Below are 9757 nucleotides of genomic sequence, written 5' to 3' on the forward strand. Positions count from 1 at the left end.
GGGTTAAAGGTCGACTGCAGAGGATCGTGCGGGAGAGAGCATCTAAAGCCACTTTTGCATCGCCTATTCAATGCTTTACTTGCGTGCCACAATGATGTAATGTATTTTACATTATCTGAATTATTATATATATATATATAATTATATTAAATAATATTTACAAATTATTACTTACCATGTTATCTCTTTATATAGAATTTTTTTGCGGGCCTTTCTCACATATATTGGAGATGGTGGTGGTGTAGTGGGCTAAAGCACATAACTGGTAATCAGAAGGTTGCTGGTTCGATCCCCACAGCCACCACCATTGTGTCCTTGAGTAAGGCACTTAACTCCAGGTTGCTCCGGGGGGATTGTCCCTGTAATAAGAGCTCTGTAAGTCACTTTGGATAAAAGCGTCTGCCAAATGCATAAATGTAAATGTAAATATATTGATATAAGCGATTAGTTTAATTAATTTATATCTATCTGTTGACCGCCCTTTTAGAAACAGCTGTTGTGTGAGTCATTTTTATTATATTGAGTGTTGTAATGCACGGATGCAATTTAAAGAACGTTAAATCACACTTTTCTTTCTTAATATGAACATGAAATGGTTTTATTGTGAATGATTCATCAGTGCATGTTATTACAACTAGTTATTAACATTGTGATAACCTACTCGGCCCCTGAAATGGCTTTTAATTTCGGTTGACATCACCAATCCCTCTTATTAACCCCTCCCATCGGACCACATGTCACATAATGTTCTCAAAGAAATCAGTTCCTGATGAATCAAATCAAGTCCCAACCTGCATTTTGTTCTCATTGTAAATCGCGTTTCACTTGGAAACACATCACAGAAGTAAAAGTGAATGAAAGCAAAAGTACCAATAATATCATGGTCTAACATGTTTTACATACATGACCCAATAATATCCCGATGGATTAAATCAAGCCCCGCCTCACTTTTATTACCCGCTAATATTCTGTTTCACTCTGAAGTATGCCATTGAATGCCGTTTCATTTCATGATGTGTAACTAAAGTCTCTGCTGCTCCCTGCAGGCCAGCGTTGGAGGTCATGTTCGGATGATGATCACTGGAGCTGCGCCCATTTCAGCCCCTGTTCTCACCTTCCTAAGGGCTGCATTGGGCTGCCAGGTGAGAGACTCTCACTTAGAGAAGATTTTAAGAATTACAAAGTATTTATAGGTTATTATGAGGAAGTTAACACACACACACACACACACCTTTTTCACATACACATTTTAGCAAACCTGAGACTGTTTTGATTTAAGTGGCTTGTTGTTTGACGTGAGTACGTTCTCTCTTCAGTTTTACGAAGGGTACGGACAGACCGAATGCACCGCGGGCAGCACAACTACAGTGCCAGGAGACTGGACAGCAGGTAACACACACACATGCACACACGTACACTTCTTTATGCTTATGTCAACTGTTTCAACATGTTTTATGTCATTGCAGGTCATGTTGGTGCTCCACTACCCTGTAATGACATCAAACTAGTGGATGTGGGAGACATGAACTACTACGCCACTAACGGAGAGGGAGAGGTGTGTGAGAGAGTGTGTGTGAGAGAGTGTGTGTGAGAGAGTGTGTGTGTGAGAGAGTGTGTGAGAGCGTGTGTGTGAGAGCGTGTGTGTGAGAGCGTGTGTGTGAGAGCGTGTGTGTGAGAGCGTGTGTGTGAGAGAGTGTGTGTGAGAGTGTGTGTGTGAGAGTGTGTGTGTGAGAGTGTGTGTGAGAGTGTGTGTGAGAGTGTGTGAGAGTGTGTGTGAGAGTGTGTGTTTGTGTGTGTGTGAGAGAGAGAGAGAGAGAGAGAGAGAGAGAGAGAGAGAGAGAGTGTGTGAGAGAGTGTGTGTGTGTGAGTGTGAGAGAGTGTGTTTGTTTGTGTGTGTGTTTGTTTGTTTGTGTGAGTGTGTGTGTGTTTGTGTTTGTGTGTGTGAGTGAGAGTGTGTGTGAGAGAGTGTGAGTGTGTGTGTGTGTGTGTGAGAGAGTGTGAGTGTGTGTGTGTGTGTGTGAGCGAGAGTGAGTGTGTGTGTGTGTGTGTGAGAGAGTGTGTGTGTGTGTGTGTGTGTGTGTGTGTGTGTTTAAGCATCATGTTTTAATGTATGTGTTCACACATTTGACTGGTTCTTTTATTTGTTTTTGTTAGGTGTGTGTGCGGGGTCCTAATGTTTTTAAGGGTTATCTAAAGGATCCAGAGAAGACACAGGAAGCTCTTGACGAAGATGGATGGGTTCATACAGGAGACATTGGCAGCTGGCTGCCGGTAAGACCTGTGACTCTTAATAAATATGCATCACTATTTTAAAACTGATTCGGAAAGAAACTATTTAACAACAATGAAGATTTAGAACAATCTGTAACAATGTTGCACATATAAACCTGCATTCTTAATGCCGATTTGATGTCACAACTTTTAAAGGTGCACTAAGTATTTTTTTTCCCCATTAAAAAAAGTTTTACTTCTTAAGAAATGTATTGTAATTTTGAGACATACTGTTTGTATAAAATCATGAGCACTCACAATTTTCAGAATTTAATACAAGTTAAGTATTTGTGGCATAATGTTCATTACTTCAAAAATGTATGTTGTCCTGTCACTCCAATATCTGGGTTCCAGTTAGACACTTACAATGGAAGTCAATGGGGCCGATCCGTAAACATTAAAATACGCAGTTTCAAAAGTATAGCTACAAGACATAAAAAAACATTTGTGTTTTTTAACATGATTTTTACTATGAGAAAGTCACTTACAAACTTTTTCTGTGTGATGTTGTCAGATTTTACAACCGCGTTACCATGACGACATAATGATGTAAACCCTTAAACAATGGTAAAAACTACTATTTAAACAACTTTACAGCTCAAATAATACACAAGTAGAGTTAATGTGCTTTTATAAAATTATAAGCTTCACATTTCTGCATTTAAACCCTCAAAAATGCCCCATTGACTTCCATTGTAAGTGACTCACAGTAACCTCGTTCTTTGCCTTCTTAAAAGTAAAGGAGGGACGAGTTTAAATTTTTTTTTTGTGGTAATCAACATCATGCCACAAATTCTGTCGATTTAAAGAAATTTATGAATATAAGGCCATGGTTCTCAGCAGGAAACCGATGGAGTGTGTACTCCAGGTAGGGAAGGAGGTATTGCCCCAAGTGAAGGAGTTCAAGTACCTCGGGGTCTTGTTCACGAGTGAGGGGACAATGGAGCGGGAGGTTGGCCGGAGAATCGGGGCAGCGGGGGCGGTATTGCACTCGCTCTATCGCACCGTTGTCACGAAAAGAGAGCTGAGCCGGAAGGCAAAACTGTCGATCTAACGGTCAATTTTCATTCCTACCCTCACCTATGGTCATGAAGGCTGGGTCATGACCGAAAGAACTAGGTCACGAGTACAAGTAGCCGAAATGGGCTTCCTCAGAAGGGTGGTGGGCTTCTCCCTTAGAGATAGGGTGAGGAGCTCAGTCATCCGTGAGGAGCTCGGAGTAGAGCCGCTGCTCCTTTGCATCGAAAGGTGCCAGTTGAGGTGGTTTGGGCATCTGGTAAGGATGCCCCCTGGGCGCCTCCCTAGGGAGGTGTTTCAGGCACGTCCAGCTGGGAGGAGGCCTCGGGGAAGACCCAGGATTAGGTGGAGAGATTACATCTCCACACTGGCCTGGGAACACCTCAGGGTCCCCCAGTCAGAGCTGGTTAATGTGGCTCGGGATAGGGAAGTTTGGGGCCCCCTGCTGGAGCAGCTGCCCCCGCGACCCAACTTCAGATAAGCTGTTGAAGATGGATGAATGGATGGATGCATATAATTGATTTAGATAACAAAACACCAAACCAAAATGGCAAAATATATAGTATAATTGCCATTTATTTTAAATAAAGATAGCACAAACTCACTTTTTAAGCTAATGATAAAGCAATAGATGTACTTTTCAAAATTAAGGCAAAATGTATTTGGTAGGGATGTGTATGAGTAATGAACTCAACTATGAGTGGCCTCAAATAGAGTTTAATATGATACTGTCAACTCTTGATTTCCTTTCTCTCTGCAGAATGGCACTCTGAAGATCGTGGACCGTAAGAAGCACATTTTTAAGCTGGCTCAGGGAGAATACATCGCTCCTGAGAAGATTGAGAACATTTACATCAGGAGTGAAGCTGTAGCTCAGGCCTTCGTGCATGGAGACAGTCTACAGGTGAGGAAGAAGAGAGGAAACATCACTCCGATGATGTAATTAAAGGGACAGTTCACCCAAAAATTAAAATTCTCTCATCATTTACTCACCCTCATACCATCCCAGATGTGTATGACTTTCTTTCTCCTGCAGAACACAAATTAATTTTTAGAAGAATATCTCAGCTCCTTTGGCAAGTGAATGTGGGTGCCAAAATTTTGAAGCTCCAAAAAATCTGCATAAAAGTAATCCATACGAATCAAAGTCTCCAGAAGCGATTAGATAGGTGTGGGTGATAAACAGATCAATATTTAAGTCCAGTTGTACTATAAATTCTCCTCCTTGCTCAGTCAATCTCCACATTTACTTACACTTTCACATTATTCTTCTTGGGTTGTTTGGTGATTCACATTATTCATGCATATCGCCCCCTACTGGACAGGGAGTATAATTAACATTTTTGGGTGAGCTATTACTTTAAGAGAGAAATAAGGAATAGAAGGAAAGAAGAGGCATATACTGATACTGTCTTCTTTCTCTGTGTCCAGGCGTGTCTGGTTGCCATCATAGTTCCTGACCCAGACTTCCTCCCCGGCTGGGCCAAAAAGAGAGGTATAGAGGGGACCTATGAAGAACTGTGCAAAAATAAGGTAATGACAGCTCTCGCATCATCATTTATATTCCTGTGCACTCCAAAAAATATTTTAGCCTATTTTTAAGATTTCCACATTTCAATGTCATAACAGAATTCCATCTAATTTAACTGTGTAATGTTTAACAAATTTATATTAATAAAACTTAAAATATTACATTGTATTTGATTCTTCAGTGTGCTTAAATCACAGAAAATGAGACTAAATCAAGATGTTTTTGTTTACTTTCTCACTGTTCGACGAGTTGTAGTATAAATGGAAATAAAAGGTGTATGTTGTCATTTATGTTCTCAGGACGTAAGGAAAGCCATTCTGGAGGACATCGTAAAATCGGGTAAAGAAAGTGGACTCAAGTCTTTTGAACAGGTGAGTTTCACCTAAAAATTTAACTTTAAAAGTGTTTCGCCTCATTCAGGACGTTGCTCTGACAGATTCTACAGATCTAAATCATTCTGCCCCCTAAATCCTAATGCATTATAAGTCCGGATAAAAATGTGCATTCGAGTTGTGGATGTGTGCCAAGTCCTGACGATGACTTGCGTTCAGACCGATGACATTCTTGGGCTAAAACAGATGCAGTGCAAGTAATAAAACAGAACGCAAGTGTCTCGAGACCTCTAAAGGCTGAATCTTGTTTCAAATTGACAATGTGTCTAAAAAGAAATGCATTGTTAATGCACGAAACTCCAAAAAAAAAAAAAAAACAGCGAGATGCATCGCGGTGGACAACGCGTCCATATAGCGTATTACAAAGAAAAAGATTAACTTGTTCGGAGTGAACGGCTTCTTAGGTGGAGGTCTTTGGCAGTTGTGTCTTGACTATGCCTTGGCTTGCTCTTATGAGCGTCTTGTTGCTTTAGGTACGTACATACAAACCTGTATTATAAAGCTTGAGTCCATGGTTGTACTATGGCACCGGTATAGGCTATTGTGCAACATAAAACCATCTATTGAAGCATTTCTTTTCATGTTTTATTTTTTACTTAACATTTGAGAATATAAACTACATTTACATTTATGCATTGGGCAGACGCTTTTATCCAAAGCGATTTACAGAGCCCTTATTACAGGGACAATCCCCCCGGAGCAACCTGGAGTTAAGTGCCTTGCTCAAGGACACAATGGTGGTGGCTGTGGGGATCAAACCAGCAACCTTCTGATTACCAGTTATGTGCTTTAGCTCACTACACCACCACTCTAAACTGGCTCAGTCTTTTCACGTCATCATTTTCCGCACTTTTGTTCACAGCCAGTTGTGTTCTTTGAAATAAACAATAGCTGTAAGACGGTGCTGATTGGTTTAAATTGATTTGTTGTGACCGCTTGAGGATTTAGGACTCAATGTTGATTTAAAAATCCAGCCTGATGTCATGAACATAATGTGACCATGGTGACATTATTGCCAATTGAAATGACTTGCTTTATTACACATTTGGCTTCAGTTTCCCAGTGAAATGTCCAGCGGGGGGCGCCAAAAGCGAGTGAAATGGTGTCGTAATCAGACAAGGTCTTTAAGGTGCATATTATATGACGATTTCAATGAGTAAAACTTACCTCCCTAACCTAAAACTTTAATCTAAACCTAAACAATAGTGTCGGAAATGCACAAGAGAGGTGAACAAAACAGACCTCTTTACCCTAAACCTAACCGTTAGTGTAGAAAAAAATAAAAAGCACATTTTCAGAAGCAACCACATCATCTTGTGTCGCTCATATGACACTTTCGTCTCACGTGTCCGCTTCTGTGTTTGTCTCGAAAAACGGTCTTCGGTGTCCAAAGTCCAACACTATCAGGTGAGCTACCGTGGAAGCTAGTCACATTAGAATAAGTGTGTAAATGTAGGTGGGTCAATAATACAAACGTCTAAATGTATGTTTTTTTTTTTTAAATGATGCGTTAGAATAAGAGTTTCGATATTAGAACATAGCAGTGTGTGAGTAACAGTGCGGAAAATACGTGTTTAGGAAGTCACAATCAGCCGTTGCAGGTGTGATTTGGGGGTAAAGTGAATAAAACGCACAGTTGTTGTATCACCTCTTGTTACAGGGAGGGAGGTCACATGAGCAGGATCTAAATGCAGCTTAAAAGTATTTAATAAAATAAACAAAGTACAGATTAACTGGGTAAACACAGGAACAACTGACAAAGACTAAGCGAACAACAGGGTATTAAATACACAATGGATAATGAGGCAAATGAAACACAGGTGAGAAACAATGGGGAACAGCTGGAAGTGATCAGAGCAGGGGATTATGGGAAGTGTAGTCCGGGGGGAACAGATGAGAGAGGCAAAACACAGGGCAAACAACAGTGAATCGTAACACCTCTAGTGTTTATTTTACCAGGAAATTGCGGCAAAAATGTAGAACGTGGCACGTAAATGTGAGTTTGCAAAGATGTTGTTATAATAACGGTTATTCAACGAGACTAGGTTGCAAAAATCTGTTTTTCCCTACCTGAAATGAGGTCTATGAATGTAGAATTCAAATATTTCAGTGAAATATTTAAATAAAATTTCTCAGCCCTGTTGACAGCCCTAATACATCAAACTAAATGGCACTCCAATAAGCCTTCATTCATTCATTCATAAAATGCCGATTTTGGAAAAAATGAAAGGTCTCATATATTCTGATGTCTTTCCATCATCTTCTCTTTCAGGTGAAGGACATTACTCTGCACACTGAGATGTTCTCCGTCCAGAACGGCCTACTGACGCCCACCCTCAAAGCCAAACGTGCTGAACTCAGGAACCACTTCAGGGCACAAATCGACGAACTTTATTCCACCATCAAAATGTAAACCCACCAGGACCTTCACCCCAAAGACATTTATTGAGCTTGTTGTTAATTGACTTAGCATCAGTTTTTGTGCCTTCCATATCCTTCAGAATAACATTATAAACCCTCGGTCAGTTCTGTTACTCGAAGGTTCATCGCTTAGTTATAATAAGCAGTAAATATCCCGCCTCAGAAAAAGGGAATAAACCAAAATATCCAAGAAGATAAAACCAAACTAAGACCCCAATAACAACCTAATGTTGTTATGAGTGATCTGTGGAGAGGCCAAACTTACCAACATACTTAATGAACCTAACATTTTTAAATGTTTGTGACCATAAAGTGGTCTTGTATTGTATATGTGTGTGTTTGCAGAGTATTTTAGTCTCAGGGAAAAAATGTGCGTTAATCAGTTGCCTTTGAGTTATATTTAAGAGGGGGTGGAAAACACAGCAAACATGCATCATTTCACCAAACAAAGCAAGTAACGCATTTAAATGCCTCATAATTGGATATCGACCAATAATCGGTTTGACCGATATTTTGTACCGATATTTACACGTATCGGTTCTTTAATATCGTGTTTACCGATAAAGTTGGACACAAAAGACTTTGCATTTTAACTATATAATAAGTGAGGGGCTTTGCACAAGTGTGTATCGCAACTAAAACTAGTCAAATTAATTATTTGTAGACTGTGTGCAATATTCGTTTTGTAAAGCAGTTCACTAGAGATTTGTGATAAATGATTAAAAGTTAATGCGCCTAAAAGCAAATTCAAAATCGGTTATGCATATCGGTTATCACACACTTAAACAGAATAATATCGGACTAAAAAAAAACACCCAATATCAGTCGATCACTAATAGAGTGGACTATTATTTCATTTATGTCTGGGTAATTTTATTTGCTTTTTATCAAAGAGATATGGGGGTAAAAACAAATGTCTTAGTGGAAAACAGCCATTGTTACGGTTAAACACAGCCTAGTGAAGCCATTCTGAAGTGTGTATACATATAACCACATTTTCATGCATTATTTATATACAATAGACAACTGCTCTGCTCTCCTCATCTTTACTGTTGGCTAGAAATTAAGGCGAGTGCTTGACGTTTGTTTGTGTGAAGGCTCTGATAATATTTTTAAAATGTAATATATTAAATATGTCTGACATGTGTCATATTACTATGCTGCAATGATCTGCGTTTAAGTATACAGGTCTCCACGCGCGTCCTTATATTTCATATAGTTTTTCTGCTTCATATTCGCTGTAATATTATGTTTATTTTGCGAAGGTTGTTGTTATTGTTTGTTTTCTAGTGTAAGCCAAAGCCATAATACATACATGCATATGTTACAACTCTTTCTTTCAATTGTCTGTTGTCTCTGATACAAAGATTCTTGTTGAAAAGGCAAAAATGTGTGTGAAATGTAATGCAGCTGATGTTTCATTATGTTTTGAAGTGTCTTTGTGTTTGAGGAGTGTTGATGCATCTCAATGAAAATACTCAAATTAATTGTCTTGTTAATTCTATACAGTGCATACATTAAAATATTTATGCTAAATGTAAATTTTCCATGTAAGAGATGCACATGATTGATATTAAATATTATTTGTGGTTGATGACCAGTTTGTCAAGGCTGTTTTTAAGTTTTAAATGTTTTGCTGAGATGAGTATGAATGGCTTGGATTGGGTGCATTTATTCATAAATTCAATTCGCAGTCATTTGTGGTTGCAAAACCAGAGGCCCTTTGGTGTCACATCAAAAATAAATGGATAAATAAAACAGACACCGACTTAGGAAAAAGCTAATTGGCACCTCTGTAAAACTAAAACGATTTCAAAGACCGCAAGATCATGTAAATTTACACTCAATATCAGGAAGATTAAACCCTTCCTCTCTGAACATGCCACACAACAGTTCACCAGATGTTAGTGATGATTACGTTGTTCATATGCCTAAAAGTAGAAATAAAATGAGAATAAAAAAAACAAGGATGTCAATCTCTATTACTAGCTATCATTAACAACAAACATGTTTATAGCTTTTATTAAGCTTGGTTAAAAATTATAATATATATATATATATATATATATAATTGTTTATATAGTCTGTTTCAAAACTGTTTTAATAAGAGCATGCCACGTTTTGC

The 9757-nt window shown here is 38.8% G+C and overlaps 1 pseudogene; it reads left to right on the plus strand.

Moving 5' to 3' along the window:
* The window catches only part of LOC127663033 (long-chain-fatty-acid--CoA ligase 1-like), a 36670-nt pseudogene extending 27111 nt beyond the window's left edge, over positions 1–9559 (plus strand).
* The last annotated feature ends 198 nt before the right edge of the window (positions 9560–9757 follow it).

This window comes from Xyrauchen texanus, chromosome 23, assembly GCF_025860055.1.
Source record: "Xyrauchen texanus isolate HMW12.3.18 chromosome 23, RBS_HiC_50CHRs, whole genome shotgun sequence".
NCBI classification, from domain to species: Eukaryota; Metazoa; Chordata; class Actinopteri; order Cypriniformes; family Catostomidae; genus Xyrauchen; species Xyrauchen texanus.